This window comes from Mus musculus, chromosome 1 (assembly GCF_000001635.26).
Source record: "Mus musculus strain C57BL/6J chromosome 1, GRCm38.p6 C57BL/6J".
Taxonomy (NCBI): Eukaryota; Metazoa; Chordata; class Mammalia; order Rodentia; family Muridae; genus Mus; species Mus musculus.
Genome location: NC_000067.6, coordinates 34090364 through 34107259, shown reverse-complemented (window position 1 = coordinate 34107259; position 16896 = coordinate 34090364). Strand labels below are relative to the sequence as shown.

Below are 16896 nucleotides of genomic sequence, written 5' to 3'. Positions count from 1 at the left end.
AGGTGCTGTTTCTGAGGTCCCGCCCCTTGAGACTCAGTGGTTTATGTTTGTCCTGTCATTTAAAAAATGTACGCTTCTCTTTTGAATACCTAGATCAACTGGAATCAAAGCTCCTGCCCAGAACTGCCCACTCCCAGACGGCTCTCATCACGCGTGCAACCGTGGAATCTGTTCATGCGTTCATCCTATTTCTTCTTAGTCTTTTGTTACGATGGTTGTTCCTTCTAAGAAGGGCTGAGAGTTACTCCTCCCTACACCACGCCTCGGTACCTACCTGTAAACTGTGATTTTCAGTGAAGCCAACTCACAATAGCCAGTGGCCTAATCTGTCTGAGGAGAAAGGGGCCCTCAGGAAAAAACAGGCTAGAAAGGACCTTCAGAGAGCCTGGGTAACGCGCACACATCCCAGAGGCAACGGGCAGCCAGATAAAGGAGCCACAGTCCTCTCTTAAAGGACACAGAACTCTCAAACACATCGGCGACCTTTTAAAAGGCAGGGATGATAAAAGACAGCTTGTCCCAAGAGCTCTTTGCTGCCTTGACCTAACTAGTAAAAAGGGCCAGTCTGCTTCAGTGAAAACTACCAATTAAAACACTTTGATTCCTTTATAGCTCACATAAATAACATGAAAAATGGGACGCTGGGTTCTCCTAGAGCAGCTCCTTTGAAGCCTTTTCCGAAAAAAATAAAATAAAAAAAATAAAAATAATTTTAAAAAGTTAAATCCTAATATTGCTATATGAATTACCGATACGAAAATGATTTTTAAAAAAATATACATATAGGCTTGAAAATATTCTCAGGAAGTTACCTAACTCATTTTATGAATTACAAATTATCATTATTATTTCTTCAAGAACTGTGAAAGAATATTATCAACCACACTCACCCCTCCCCCATTTTTCCATGTTATTAAAAATTCTAATTGGTCTATTTAGGTAGTATTAGGAAATACCCCATCTGCTGTGGTGCTAGCAGGGAGTTAATAGGAAGAGCATCGGCACATCTCAGTGGACTCAATTAGATCTTTGAGGGAGAAGGTTTCTTCTTCCAACTTTCAAGTGCAGGATCAACTAAACACCTGAAAGTCTTGTTCTGTCTCATCACAAGGTGGAAGGAACTACAGGAGTTAAAACCACAGCCAGTGCTGACAACCCTGAGATTTCAGCCATGGTTTTATAGGGAATCATATACATATCAAGAAAAAACTTTCAAAACTGTCATGTTTCAGAAAACTTAAAGAAGATCTATCTTCCTTCCTTCCTTCCTTCCTTCCTTCCTTCCTTCCTTCCTATTAATGTCAAATAACTTTTCTGGACCAGGCTGGGAATTTTTCGATAATTGTATGACGTTTCATTTGACCCTGGTTCTGGTTTGGATTGGGATAGAGTTAGCTTTCTTTTCCCTCTAGCTTTTTTTTTTTTTTTTAATATATTTAAAGTAAAACTGACAAAAACCTATTTTGTGACAAAAGCCTCAGTCTACGTATCTTTCATATCTTACATAGCCCATGCAGACTTTGTGGTGCTGAGAAATCATAACTGAAAGAGAAAAATAAACTCGGGAATCAGCATGCTATGCAGACTTTCCCCATCTCTAGCACTTTCTCTGGAGGCAACATAAGTTACCAATATGTAACACCTGAGTGTCAGACACATAAGTGCTGCTTCACAGAGACCAGGAGGCGGGGTGTGTGTGGGGGGGGGTGGTGCTAAACAAGTATTATCACACCTATCACCCCGTCCTTGCAGTGAAGAAGTGGAGGCCATTTAAGGAAAGACTGCAGTACTCTGCCGCTGAGGACTGACACCAAGCCATATTCTGGCAGGAGGATAAGGGTCTCACTTTGTAAATACTTTCTTAAGCATCTTCCTAGCCCAACCCCACTATGTTTTCTCAAGTACTTGTGTCATATAACCACAGTGACTGCTACTGTGTAAAGATCAATTTTAGGGGTAGATGAGGAGCCGGCCACTGGCACGATTTTATTACTTCATTCACATTCCTTCCAAGTTCTTAAAGAGAAAAGGCTCGGAAAACGAGGAGTCCTAATCATTTAAAACTCTTAGTAAAGAACCAATAGGCTATCTGATGAACCCTGTGAGCACAGGGACATTTGTAACAAGACCGTGTGGAGTGCTGTAAGAACTGCTGACATGCTCCACGTGTGGCTTAGGAGTTACAAGAAGGTAGGTGTGACACATGCCCACAATCCCAGCACTGGGAAGCTGCAGCACCAGGCTCACAGGAGCAAGAGCGGTCTGAGCTGTATGGCTATATGGTGAGAAATTCCCCGGATGAGGACGAGGAGAGCAAAGGACAAACGAAGAAGGGGAGGGTAGGATCAATCACTACAATGTCACAATCCTGACATTTAACACAAACTTTAAAACAAGTCCACCTGCAGTTTCAAGTATTAGCTTACTGGATTTTTAAAAAATTGAACCATGAAGTTTTAGGCTAACGAATTTAAATTACTTTTAGTTAAAATATACTCCTGATCGAAATTCAAAACTAGTTTATAAAATATGAATCTCTTCCATAAATCCCTACTGTTAGCATTTTGTCTAAGCTCCTCCCCACAGTTACCTGGCAACAGCTAGGTATGCCTGACTCACTATAAAGGGGGCTGCTTGTCCTCTCCTCACTCTCTCTTGCCCTTGCTCTTGCCTTCCTGCTCTGCCTTTTCGTCCCTTCCCCACCACCCATGTGTTCATGGCTGGTCTTCCTCCCTCCTCCTCCTCCTCCTCCTCCTCCTCCTCCTCCTCCTCCTCCTCTTCTTCTTTCCCTTCCCCTCCACCACCCCCCCCTTTCTCCATCTCTACTACCTCAACTACCCTCTCAACTCTCCTCCCCATCCCGCCCCCAATAAACTCAATTCTTGGTGTAGCTGGTCCCTCAGGGGTCAGAGATACCTCAGCATGGGACCGCAGAGATAGCCCTTCCCCCACACCCCACCACACATCCACCATACATATTCCTTCTCTCTTTATCTTTTTATAAACACATCACCTACTACATGACTCTGTAGTAATAATGAATTAACTTCATGAACCAGGGCCAAATTAATTATCAGAAACTTAGGAATGAGCTTAGGCAAGTATACTCAGCTCCACTCTGGTGAGACAGGCAGCTTGGGACAAGCACACTTTCAACTGTTCACAGCCCAGTGCAAGGTCACTTTAACAACATGCCCTTGCTTTTACAACTACTTATCAGAGCTTCAAAGAAAACTGGATGGCACCAATGTGGGATAATGCAGAGGAGAAAACACAGAGGTGAGGGGCACAATAGGATTCCGGAGTAAAGGAATCCAGTCCAGAGATTCCAGGCAGCTGCTGAGTGAGCACCAGAAACAAAACTGATACAAATCAATTGTGTGATCACAGCCAGGAAAGGAACACAGTGGAGTGCCACCGGGTGATGCAACAGCCTGCACACTGCTCAGCTGAGTATCCTAGGGGCTTTGTAAATGAGTTGCAGGATGTGGGTGTTTACCTGCTAATAGGACTGAAACGGATCTTGATCCCAAGCAGAACAGAAGAGTCCGAAAACTTAAAAACACCTTAGGCCTGTGCATTCCCGATACACTGCCTATCCTCCAGTCTCCTTCAGGTCTCAGGCCCAGTATACACTTAACAATTTAAACAGGAGAGTCCAAGTCTGGCCACTTGGGTAAACAGGAGATGAACACAGCAAAGATATCGCTAGGGTTATTTCTTAAGAACACACCAGTGTTGTTCTTTTTGAATATTTGTTACCCAGGTTCATTTTGCCCACCTGGCAGAATTAATGATGTTTCCTGGTAAGAGCACAGGGGACTTAATGACAGACCAGGCAGAACTCAGTGATGGCTGTGACCTTGAGCTGTGACCTTGAGCTGCTCCAGAGAGGTGTATTCATTGAGGGAATGGCCCCAATGACTGGTTGTAAGTCAGCACTGGGTCTTTTTCTTATGGGAATGGAGCCTAATTGGAGGTCTCTCTTCATGAGAAAACACAGCAGAAACTTTCTCGCAACTCTAAACTTTAACTATGGCGGTCCTTTCTTACAGTTGCCAACAAGTCTATTCTACATATCTTCCAGTCAAATGGAGGCAGTGCCCCTTTATCTAAATTCTACTGTATATAACTTAACATCTTCTAAGCAAGTTTATTAGTAAATCCTTATATCTATTTTAGTACTTCAAATTTCTCCTACATCACTCACAGTACTTAAAATATTCAGCGTGGCTGCCAAGGATGTAGGGAAAGAGGAAGCCTGATACCTTGCTAATGGAAGGTGAGCCATTATGGACTCAATATAGAGACTTATCAAAGGATTAAAAATAGAACACCCATATGACTCTGTAGTGAGGATTTTGGTTTCTTTAGGAAACACACAAATATGACTGGAATGCGGCTTAGTTTTACTCCCAGGTGTGAGGATATGGGGCTGCTCCACAGTAGGTGACTGTGATTTGCCTCAGGCTCTAGCAGGAGCGTGGTGTTGCCAGCTGCAGATAGTTTCTGCCAGTGGCATTTGGAGTTCTGGGAACTTTTCAGAGGCTATGTAAATGCTAGAGCCCTGATAGGGGTGGATGGTTAGCTAGCTGCTGTTTGGTTGTAGTTTGTCCAGTAGTTGTGATAGAAGAGACAAAACAAAGAAATTAGATATCCTGATGGTGAAGATCAAATCTGCACCAAGGAACTGCATGCCCCAATCAGCATCTATTGATATTATCACCTCATGACACACACACACACACATTCTTTCTCGAGTGCTCGCTCTCGCTCTCTTGCTCTCCCCCCCCCCCCGCCCCACCTCCTCCCTCCCCTCTATTCTTCTTTCTCTCCTGCCTTGTTGACTTATGTTAGAAGGTTGAAAGGGTGGAATAAGGTTGGACGAAAAAAGAACCCACAAAATAGCCAAAACTCCAGCTATATGACCCAGCTTGACACTTGCCCAGGATACTCCACATCCTGACACTGAGATACCTGCACATCCATGACCACTGCTGCTCAACTCACAATAACAAGGAGATGGAATCCACCTGGATGCCCACCCCCACAACACACCTTCTTTAAAAATTCAAGAACGATACCAAATTATCATGTTTACTAATTTTAAAACTGAGAAAAAAAATTCTGATCTATTATAACAAGTGTGTATAGTATGGGGTAAGCTATACTATCAAGATACCACAACAAAAAACTAACTTCCCCTAAGCCCTTAGAGGTGAGTTGCACGGGCAGCTTAGATAATGTGGATGTTCTGTCAGTCTTAGAACAAACTGGGAGCCACTAGCTTGGATGACTAAACTGACTGGGAGTCCAAGCCTGCTCCTCTCAGAACAGGCAAATGCTGCAAACTCTTGCAGGGCAGAAATGGGGCACATACAGGCATCTCTTGCAGAAACACTTTATATGGATAATAGAAAATGCAATTGATGAGCAAAGGGGTGCTTAGAAAGGATCTGGGGACAGAACTCAGCAGTAAAGAATAGCTCCAAAGCACACCTTAACAATAGGTTTAAGATGTAATGTATATGTAACATGACATATATATTAATTAAAATACATTTAAGATGCAATATATATTCTAAATAACATGGGAATGGATTTTCTGGTACAAACAGAAGCCATTTAGCAGAGGCCATGCTTTTCAGCACTGACACTGACAATGACTCAGTGAGCACCTGCATGCAGAAGATTCATTTGAAGCTCTTCCATAAAATGAAGATGCAATAGCTAAACTTACACAATTACTACATCAAATTACAGCAGTACACTTTGACCAAGGGAAGACTAGTAACTTATTCATGATAAGGTCTTGCTGCTACACAGCCCAGGTTTCATACCCATGATTCTCTTGCTGTCATCTGGGATTACAGGCAGCAAGCACCATGATCAGCTAGAAAACTGCTCATACACAACATGAAAAGCACACATGGAAAAGAAAATTCCATCATAAAGGGTATCTATCTCCAGTCTTAGACAATACACGAATAAGCATCCTATCAAAGAATACAGGCAAGTGGATAATAAAATAACCACACTGGGTGTATCAGGAAACATCAATAAATAGATGTCAATGCTGCTACACAGCAGGGCAGAGCGGGGTGTATTTTCAACAAAGAGAAATGACAAATGGCTAAGGTGATGGATAAATACTCTGATCACTGTATGCTGTGGACATGTCCTGAAGTGTCACACTGTACCCCAAAATACATGTAATTACTATGTGTCCATAAAAGACACTAATAGGAGGCTGGAGAGATGGCTCAGCGGTTAAGAGCACTGACTACTCTTCCAGAGGTCCTGAGTTCAATTCCCAGCGACAGTGTACTCACATACATAAAATAAATAAATAAATAAATCTTTTTTTTTAAAAAAAAGACACCAATAGATTTTTAAGATAAAAAATATAACATATAAATGAAACAAAGAAGACAAACCTCTTAATTAACAAGGGACAAGGGAATAGCTTCCTCAAATACTGAAGAGCAACCATATAGGTCTTCCACCTATAAGGGATGTGGCCCGAGAGGAGGGGGAATAGAACAGGAAAATTATAAACAATGAAAGACAGCTCCATTACAATTCAAGCAGACACGTAATGAACCATAAAAAAGGCTGTGACAAAGCAGGGCAACAAAGCCTGTCAGAGTAACTAACACTCTGCAGTTCACGACTATGCTGGTATAAAAGTATCACTTTCAAACTCTCCCGAAGCATCTCCCAGAAGGATGTTAGCAGCAACTATTTGACAAAAGCAAAATAGGCTTGAGAAACACTGGGTTCAACAGTTTGTCTTACCAAAGAATTTCCAGTCTTTCTAATGCTAATGTGTAACATAAATCTTTCAACTAGAAAGTGTTTCTTTCCAAATTCTTCTGGCTCCAGAAACCTTCTTCTCTCCTGCAGGCTCCCTGCCTCACCTGGTCCTCACCGATCTGGCTTCACAGGAAACATGATTTGGGAAGTGTGGGGGCCTATGTGCTTGAATGCTCATTTGATTTTTTTGTCAATTATGTTTTTTAAAAAATCAACAAAAAATACTGGTCAGAAGTTACATAAATTTAAGGCAGAGAAGTTTGAAATTCAATGTAACTATCTAGAAGAAATATTAAGTTATACTGTAAACTCAAATTTTAGTAAACTCAAAATGTGGGCAGTTTAAATTTATATCAAATACAGATGTTTTGGAACAAATTCAAATTCTGATATACTAATGCAAATTACTAATACTAACACTAATTAGCTCAAACATCAGATCAGTGAGAATTGTTTCTGCCTTTAGAGTACTCAATGACATCTAGTCAGCCTTTTGGCATACGTGTATTTGAATCTAAGAAATAAACTGTGTATACCATTCAAGAATTCAAAAGGCTGTAATGTTTTCAGAGATCTAACATACCAAATTGGCGATGGGGGGGGGGGGGGGGTAGAATTTTTTTTTTTTTAAACTGGATGGTGAAAACCCTAACTCATGTTAAGAAATCCTGACTATTGCATATAAAGTAATAAATTTTCTTATTGTAAAAAAAAAAAAAAAAAAAAAAAAAAAAAGAAATCCTGACTACACCATATGCCACAAGCTCTGCTCAGGCAGGAGGCCAACACGGCCTGTGTGCTGCAGCTCTTCTGGGCTATTATACCTTGAAGTCTCTTTTGAGGCTAAGCTCAGCCATGATGCCGGGGCTCACAATTCGTCACAACATCTCACTGCAAACTATCACACTTGTGTCTCACTACAGGCCTTGAACAGATGATAGAAATCTCTTTTTTTTTTTTCTGATTCTTGAATTTTTTTTTATTAGATATTTTCTTTATATACATTTCAAATGCTATCTCGAAAGTTCCCTATACCCTCCCCCCACACTACTCCCCTACCGACCCACTCACACTTCTTGGCCCTGGCGTTCCCCTGAACTGAAGCATATAATTTTGTAATACCAAGGGGCCTCTCTTCCCAGTGATGGCCAACTAGGCCATCTTCTGCTAGAAATCACTTTCTTGATCTGGAATCCCCCACTGAACTGGTATGCATTACTTACTGTTGTATCCAAAAGCACCACAGCTGGAGATTATGAACCATCTCCTAGTTCAATATTTAAGCAACAATACTCATTGCAATCCATTAAAAAAAAAGTTAGGATCACAGCTGCCATTGTTGTGAAAATAGACAAGTCTAAAGCTTATGAACAAATCACCTTGAAAATCTATAGGTAAAGGGAACGTTGCAGTGTAATTGTGTGTGTGTGTGTGTGTGTGTGTAAAACCTTACTATATACCAGACACTTGGTTCAAATTCTTATTTGTATTATTTTCATTCATCTTTTAAAATTCTAGTAAGAAGACACTGTTTTTAATCTGTTTTACAGATGACACGATGAATATATACAAAAAGCTCAAAATCACACCACAAGAACTGTCTAGAGCAGTGGTTCTCAGGTTCTCAGCCTTCCTAATGCTGTGACCTCCAATCATAAAATTATTTCATTGCTACTTCCTAACTGTAATTTTGCTACTGTTACGAATTGCAATGTAAAAATCTGAAATGCACCATTTCTGATATGTGGTCCCTATGAAAGGGCCTTTCTATCTCCAAAGGGGTCTCGGACCACAGGGTGAGAACCATTGGTCTAGAGAGGCCTGGATCCAGAAACTGTATTCATTACTACTACACTGTACCACCTTTTCTGGGTTACAGTGAGGAGAGGTGTTACACGGAAGTAGACAGCAGCTTATAAAACAGACTACTAGGGCCCACGCAGCACAGGTGGCTATGCTGATGGTGCCTTCTAACCCATGGTGCCTTTGCTTCTTGCTGTGTCTGAAGTTCCACCAGAGATTTGCTTTCAGGCTGGACACTGTAGTATGCCATTATTCAGAAACTAGGATAGATGAGTTAGGTTCCCCTCACTGTTACTACCAATTCCAAGACCCTGTGTGAATTCAACATGAACCCTAGGGAAGAAAGTCTCAGGAGGAGACGGAGTAACCCTGGACCCTGTCCAGGAGGGCAATGCTAAGGGACAGACCAAGAAGTACAGTGAGGCTGGGAAACCTGAATCTTCAGAGATAAGAAGAGGAGGCCTGTATTAATTAGCATTTTCTAGGGGAACAAAATAGATACACATATTTATTATGGAAGGAATTTACCAGATTGGCTTATACAATTTGTCAAGTCCAACAACTGACTACACACTGGAATGAGAACCTAGTAGTGCCTCAGCCTGAGGTGGGATGCCTGAGCATCCCCAGTCTGGCAGCTGAGGCTAGAGGATTCCTAGAGAGGCAGAGTTCTTCAGTTAACAGTGTAAGTTAAAGAAGATACGTTTAAGGCTGGCAACAGTGGAGGCAAATCAGGACAGGTGCACTCAGCAGCAGGGACCGAATGCAGCCAAGCCAAGAGACGCACTGCTTTCCTCTCAGACCTCATTATCTCTGAGCCAAAGACAGAAGCTCCCTCCTGTGGGCACTGCATGCATGTGGTGCCCGTGCATATACATGCAGGCTAAATGCTCACATGCCTAAAATAAAGTAGATAAATCTAGGATAGAAATAAAAAGAATTTCAGCACTGAACTAAAGAAGGGTGTGGTCTCTCTGTCACTCCATCTAAGAAATACCATCACAGGGACTGGGAGAGATGGCTCAGCAGTTAAGAGTACACACTGGTTTTGCAGTGGACCACAGTTGAGTTTCCAGCAATCATGTTGGATGGCTCAGAAAACACCTGGAAATGCAGGTATAGAAGATGTGCCACCTTCTTCTGGCTTCTGTACCCACTGCACATGTTCACGGGCATACACACACACACACACACACACACACACACACACACACACACACACAAGGCCTCCCCTTCCCCTGAGAGACTTAAGGCCACCAACCTGTGAGGATAGAAGAGAGCAGAGACAAAAGGGACAGATTCAGACAGTCATGGTATGGCAGAAGGAGCCCCAGAGACTGAGGTAGCAGAACAAGTGTACTGTTTCAGGAATAAGGCATAGAAGGGCTTTTTTAGAGGTATGGGTGGAAAGGGCTAATTGGTTCTAACATCAAGGGAGCAGGGCAGGCTGATTGGCTATAATACAGCACTTTATTATCATGCGGGCTGGAAGCCAGAGCTGGCCGTGTGTGCTGAGTTGCACAGCCCTGCAGAGAGTTCTGAACAAGGTCACTTTTCAGACAAGGTCAACTACCTGTGTTCAGGGACACTCTCCAGACACAGACAGATACAGGGAAGCTCCCCCTCCACCCCCGAGAAAGAGAGTCCCTCATCTTGTGTGGAGCTCAGAAAGCCATCCACTCATGGGGTACTGTGACCTTAGCAGCAGAGTTCTCCCAACACACACACATGTACACACACAGACACAATAAAAAATATTTTTTTAAAAGTAGCATCCTCACAAACCCCCTAGACGTGTGTCTCTTTCAACTGGACCACTTTACTGGACCACCTCTTCTTCCCTAGTGTGTGTATTCTTGCTCCCAGGACCTAAGTTCTTAACATCTATAAAACATTCTATCCATTAAATATGCATTCTATAGGACTGAGTTCATAAACCAAGTATTCATTTTACTCATTGAAAGAAATGACTTATGAAAGCTCCCATTCATATATGAAAGATGTCATATTCAGGAAGGAACAAAACATATAACAAATTTTGGCATCATATTAAAAGTTTCTCTCTCTTAAGATTTATTTATTATTATATCCAAAGTACACTGTAGCTGTATTCAGACACACCAGGAGAGGGCGTCAGATCTCATTTCAGATGGTTGTGAGCCACCATGTGGTTGCTGGGATTTGAACTCAGGACCTTCAGAAGAGCAGTCAGTGCTCTTAACCACTGAGCCATCTCTCCAGCCCCAAAAGTTTCTCTTTTTTAAACTACAAACAAGAATGCCAAGATAATAGGGCTTTAAAAGCACTATTCAAGGGCTGGAGAGATGGTTCAGTGGTTAAGAGCACTGAATGCTCTTCCAGAGATTCTGAGTTCAATTCCCAGCAACCACATGGAGGCTCACAACCATCTGTAATGGGATCTGAGTACTATTGAGAATTGAATGGCTCCTAAAGGCTACGATCTGAATTCAAGGCTAAATAGCCCATCAGGAGGCCAGGCCTGGCTATAGGAAATATAAGAAAATCTTTGAAGGGTTTATCCTGTCCCTAACCCCATTTTCTCCTGTGTTCTGCCCCCCACCCTTCTTCTCCATGATTGACATGACGTAGGCAGCCTTTTCCCCCCACTCCCTCCCATCAAAATGTTTCTGCTTTGACACAAGTCTGAATTCCTTTAAATTGTTTTTCTAGGGAATTTTGTTAGAGCAACAAAAAGGTGACTAGTGTGAAATGTACACACACACACACACACACACACACACGCGCATGCATGCACAGGGGGGGGGGAGAGAGAGAGAGAGAGAGAGTCAGTCTAAAATGTGTCTTTTCAGCTTTAAAAGAAGGAAGGGTGGAGAGATGGCTCAGTGGTTTAGAGCACTGGCTTCTCTAAAGTCAAGCTCTGACTCCAGAGGTCCTGAGTTCAATTTCCAGCTACCAAATGGTGGCTCACAACCATCTGTAATGGGATCCGATACCCTCTTCTGGTGTGTCTGAAGGCAGCTACAATGTACTCATATACTCAAATACATAAAATAAATAAATCTTAAAAAATAAAAAAAGAAGAGGAAGAAGAAATGCATCACCAACTCTTTTCCCAGCAGTCTCTGCTGCCTCCCCCAAGCCAACCTCACCCTGCCCTGTTGAAATGGTTCTACATCATAAACTCGATATAGGGGGATTAACTTGTTTTCACCCTCACTGGTTAAGTAAGAGGTTCATTAGTGCGGTGGAAGGAAACAGCAGCTTATCTGACATTCCAACCCTCTGCTCAGTGCCGGGGGTTATATTGTTATATATCATTGTTATGATGACCCAGCAGTGCAGCTGTCCTCTGGCAGCTTGGATGCTAAGTCGGCTTCAGTTTACCAACCACAGAATGCACACACCTCTGATGGAGTGGGCTTTAGGTTAATGCCACTGGTCAAAGTGTAATTTGCTTTTCCTCTTTGAAAATGTCTTGGTCATTACTGATCTTTAGTTAAAACTCTGCCCTTCAGGAATGCTGCCTGGCTTCTTTGCAGACTTGCATCTGTATCTCTATATTCTTGCAGAGTGCATTGACTAAAGAAGAATGCAAACAGAAGTCATGGCCTCACAGAGATACTCATCGAGTCGTAAGAGCCGAGTACACGTCAGCTATGTCTGTGTCTCACAGATGACACACTTGTCTTTTCCCATGAGCCTCAGTTTCCTCACGGTAAAACAAAGAAGGGGTGACATGTTTTCTGCCTACTGACCAGTGCAGCATCTGCCACCCAGCAAGAGTGGTGGTAATGGTGAGAACAAGACATCAGGAAACAGAAAATAATACACAATGGAAATGAACTAAAATTTTCTGACGAAATTATGGGGGGGTTGGAGGGAGGAGTTGATGCTCTTAGTTTAAAACAGTAGTCTACAAATATTATACTCATTTAAAGGGGCTTACATCACCCTAATGTCCAAAAAAGAAAGAGATAATTTCTGTGTCATAAGATAAAATTAAGTTCAAAATATGTTTTGCAATAAACTAATTTCCCATGCTATAAACCTATTTGTAGCAGAGAAGCAGTACCCAGGGACTTCCTGCCAGAAGGCAGCATTTACGTGCACAGACACTGACTACTCAGTGGGCGCATAGCCAGGGGCTGAGCCTGAGCACAGCAGAGTGTAACGTGGATATACTTTTAGCCCACGTTGTCCCCCTCACAGGGCTTAGGTCTGTGACGCTGAGGCCACAAGAATACAGCAGACTGAGCAGGCCTACACAGATACTGATTAAGCCATCTGTCTTCTCTTTGTCCCTTGCCACAAAACTACATTGTATATGTTTCAGAAATGTTCAGTGTGGTAAGTCTATACAAAGGCTATGCAACTGTTTCTGATTAAGGGAAGTCACTGAGTGAACTTTCTGATGAAGGTATGTTAAAGGGCAGTAATGAAGCACATTGGCAACCCTGGCCAGGATCCTGCCTTATAAGAAAATGCTATGAAGGTTCAGCCAACAGAACTGGCATATAATCATCACATATGACACCAATGGAAATGTACATAGTTGGTTAGCTGTGTGGCTACAAAGATGAATTCACACACACTTTCAAGTGTCCAGAGGCAAAGAGCCATGACATATGTAAGTTTTCTTCCAACGGTTCAGATTATTATTTTAAAGAATATACACTGGGGCTAAAAGGACGGCTAAATGGCTAAGAGTACTGGCTGCTCTAGTAGAGGACGCAGGTTCAACTCCAGCACCTATCCAGAGGCTCACCACCATTTGCAATTACAGCTCCAGGAGATGTGACTCCCTCTTCAGGTGTCTGATGGAACTGCATGCAAGTGCTGCTTATGCATCATACAGGCAGGTTTAGCATTCCCGCAGGTAAAACAAAAATCAATGAATATTTTACAAGGGTCAGTGACAGACAAAATAAGGTAACGTTAACAAAAGTTCAGCTTGGGTAAATAGTGCCCCAGTGTTACGCACATACATGCGTGTACTTGTGCATGTATATGAGTGTGGAGCATACATGTGAGTGTGGATGCTTACTCACACATATGTAAGAGTCAGAGGAGTTGGGTGTTTTCATTGACTGCTCTCTGTCATGCTATCCCATCAACATCCTCATTATAAAACATATTTAGAGTTCTGAATCCCCATGTTCTTGGACCTGTTTTCATGTTCTTCCACGTGTCTCTGACAATCATAAAAGTGCTAATTTTGATTATTCGGAAAACTCTGACTTGTAAGACTTGTTTCTGAATTTTATGCTTTGGGCTTCTAACAGTTCCCCCAAAAAACCACTCAACCTACCTCCCTTAAGTGAAACTCCCACAAAAAGAATGACTTAAATATCAATTCCTGTTAGTAAGGGCAAACAGGTTGTCCAAATGGCACCACACCATTCTCTCCGTAGCTTTGGTCTCTCAACTCCAACTCTATCCTAAAGTATTTAGCATGGAAAAAAGAACAAAAGACCTAGCTTAAAATTTTTACATTTTTCCTTAGGCGTCTCTTCAGCCCTTGGACACTGTGTAACCTCTTCGCCTAATTTTTCCACACTGCCCTATTGATGACTACTGTTAAACCTTGGGAAATTATGGGATCTCTGTAACACAGTGGTAAGAGTAACCATGCTGTGTCTACAGCGGCCGCTGTGAGAATGAAATACAGGAAAGTGTGAATAACTGACCTGGTGTGTGGTCTCAACCCACGCTAGACGCAACTATGATTGATATATTGGTAATTATGTGGTTAAAGCGCCACACGGACAACTGTATACCTATGCTGCTGGAATTCAATAAAATATAGTTATAAGAAACAACTCTAACAGAATAGAATAATAGAATCATGTCTCATAGCTATATTTTATAAATGAAAATACTTACCAGATGTGCCAAATGTGTTTACCTGTGTGCAGTTACTGAATATATTTCAAAATCAAGAATCATGATGGGATAGTATGGAAGAGAGAGCAAGAGAATAAAAGACTCAGCATGGCGCTCTGGCCCTTGCACACCTGTGAACAAGCACACATATCCATGTGCTCTCATGAATGTTCTACATTCATATGGTCGCTCATATATTGATCCATGGGAAGTTCTTAAACATGGTTCCAGCTCAACAGCTTCAGCATTTGATCAGAAACGGACGTTCAGCAACTTGCTAAAAGAACTAAATTTTAGGCTCCATCCTAGAATGGTGACACAGAAGCTGCTGAGGACCCCATCTAGTTTTTTTAAAGATTTATTTATGTATTTATTATATGTAAGTACACTGTAGCTGTCTCCAAACACAACAGAAGAGGGCATCCAATCTCATTACACATGGTTGAGCCATCATGTGGCTGCTGGGATTTGAACTCACGACCTCTGGAAGGGCAGTCAGTGCTCTTAACTGCCGAGCCATCTCTCCAGCCCCCAACCTCATCTATTTAACAGTCTTCCCAATGAGTCTGGGGCACCTGACATTTAGGAGGCAAAGGTATTGGAGATAATCTCATTTATAGGTCTTAAGAATCAAAACACTGCAGTTATTTTCATTGGGCCTTTATAAAGTCAGTAACTGAAAAATATCTCTGTCCTGAGAGATATTCAAGAACATGATGAAACAATGCCCCAACCCTGTAACCCTGTACTCTTCCTCAGCCAATCAGAAAACAAAACATAAATTGACTACTTCAGTGGAACCACAAAGTCACTAACATTCCGGCGGGACTGAATTGAGCCCTCCAGAGACAAGCTGGGGAATGAGAAAGGAGAGCCACTTGGCTGTCTCCCATGCAGGAGCCCAGCATGGACAAACAAACAGGGAGTGGTCCCACACTGGAATCTTGGTGTTCTTCTCCAGATAAGCCAATAAATTATTCATCAGCAAAATTTTGAAAAGTCATCATAATTAGCATCATTCACACAATACTTTGGAATAAACAATTTAAACCCAGGGACTTTCAAGTTGTGGGTCCAACCCCATTTATAGGTAATATATCAGATATCTTGCTTATCAGCTATTATATTACAATTCATAACGATAGTAAAATTAGTTATGAAGTATCAATGAAAATACTTTCACAGTGGAGGGTCACCACAATGTGAGGAACCATATTAAAGGGCTGTAGCATTAGGAAGGTTGAGAACCACTGCTTTTACTGATGGATGCTGAAGACCCTGATTCCTTGATAACTAGAGTAAGGTCCATCCTATACAGAGAAAAACACTGCATGGACTGCTGCAGGCTCATCTTCTGAAAAACTGTTACCCCTTAGACCAACCCTCTGAGACACCTCTGCACTTCTGGGTTAGGTCCACATGTAAAGGGACACCTCTGGTAACTGTTACAGTACCTCAAGGATAAAGAGCTTCCTTCTTCCTGGGCCCTACCCTTCCACACACCACAGGCAGAGATGACCCCCATGGTGCTTGAATCTTTGGTGCCCTTTCTCAGATTACTGCCCCGTGAGCTCCTAAGCAGCAGCATGTCAAAAGGACTTGCATGTGAATGTAACCAGTAATAACAAGTAGGTATTTATGACCTCCGGCTTATAGAAACACTGAGAGCCCTAGACAGGATGGTTATCCATAAGTGCTGTGGACCCCAGAAACTGCATTTTAAAACAATTCTCCAGGTAACGTGGCTAAATAAAGCCACGGTGTTTTCAGGAGCAACCATTTCAGTCATGTTACAATGCTGCGGTTTAAGTTATGCTAAAGCACGGATAAATGTTCCCACCACATGACTCCCACAGTAAACAAAGACAGCAGACAGGAATGTGCTGAGAGATTTTTGTTCCTTAAAGTATCTGAAAGGATGGTAAATCAGAGGAGGCACTCTTGACAGAAGAGTCAGTGTGCAGCGGGAAGTCATCCACGCAGTGGGGCGTGAGAACTCTAAAATACAAGCCAGAAAGGGAAAGGAAGAGGTGATGGGCCCCAGCAAGCATGCCTCACCTCTTCTGCCTAGTTAACTTTCAACAAGAAGAAATTTTAGTTTTCATAAATATTAAAAAAAAAATCAGGGGGCTGGTGAGATGGCTCAGTGGGTAAGAGCACCCGACTGCTTTTCCGAAGGTCTGAAGTTCAAATCCCAGCAACCACATGGTGGCTCACAACCATCTGTAACAGGATCTGACGCCCTCTTCTGGAGTGTCTGAAGACAGCTGCAGTGTACTTCCATATAATAAATAAATCTTTAAAAAAAAAAAAAATCAAGCTAAGGAAAATTACTGTGGTGGTTTGAAAAAGAATGGCCCCTATAGGCTTGTATATTTGAATGCTTAGCCATCAGGGAGTGGAACTATTTGG

General features: G+C 42.2%; 1 protein-coding gene across 30 annotated transcripts in view; it reads right to left on the bottom strand.

Annotated features, from left to right (window-relative positions):
• Positions 1 to 16896, bottom strand: part of Dst (dystonin) — a 400775-nt gene that overhangs the window by 201403 nt on the left and 182476 nt on the right. The gene's annotated exons all lie outside the window — the stretch shown is intronic.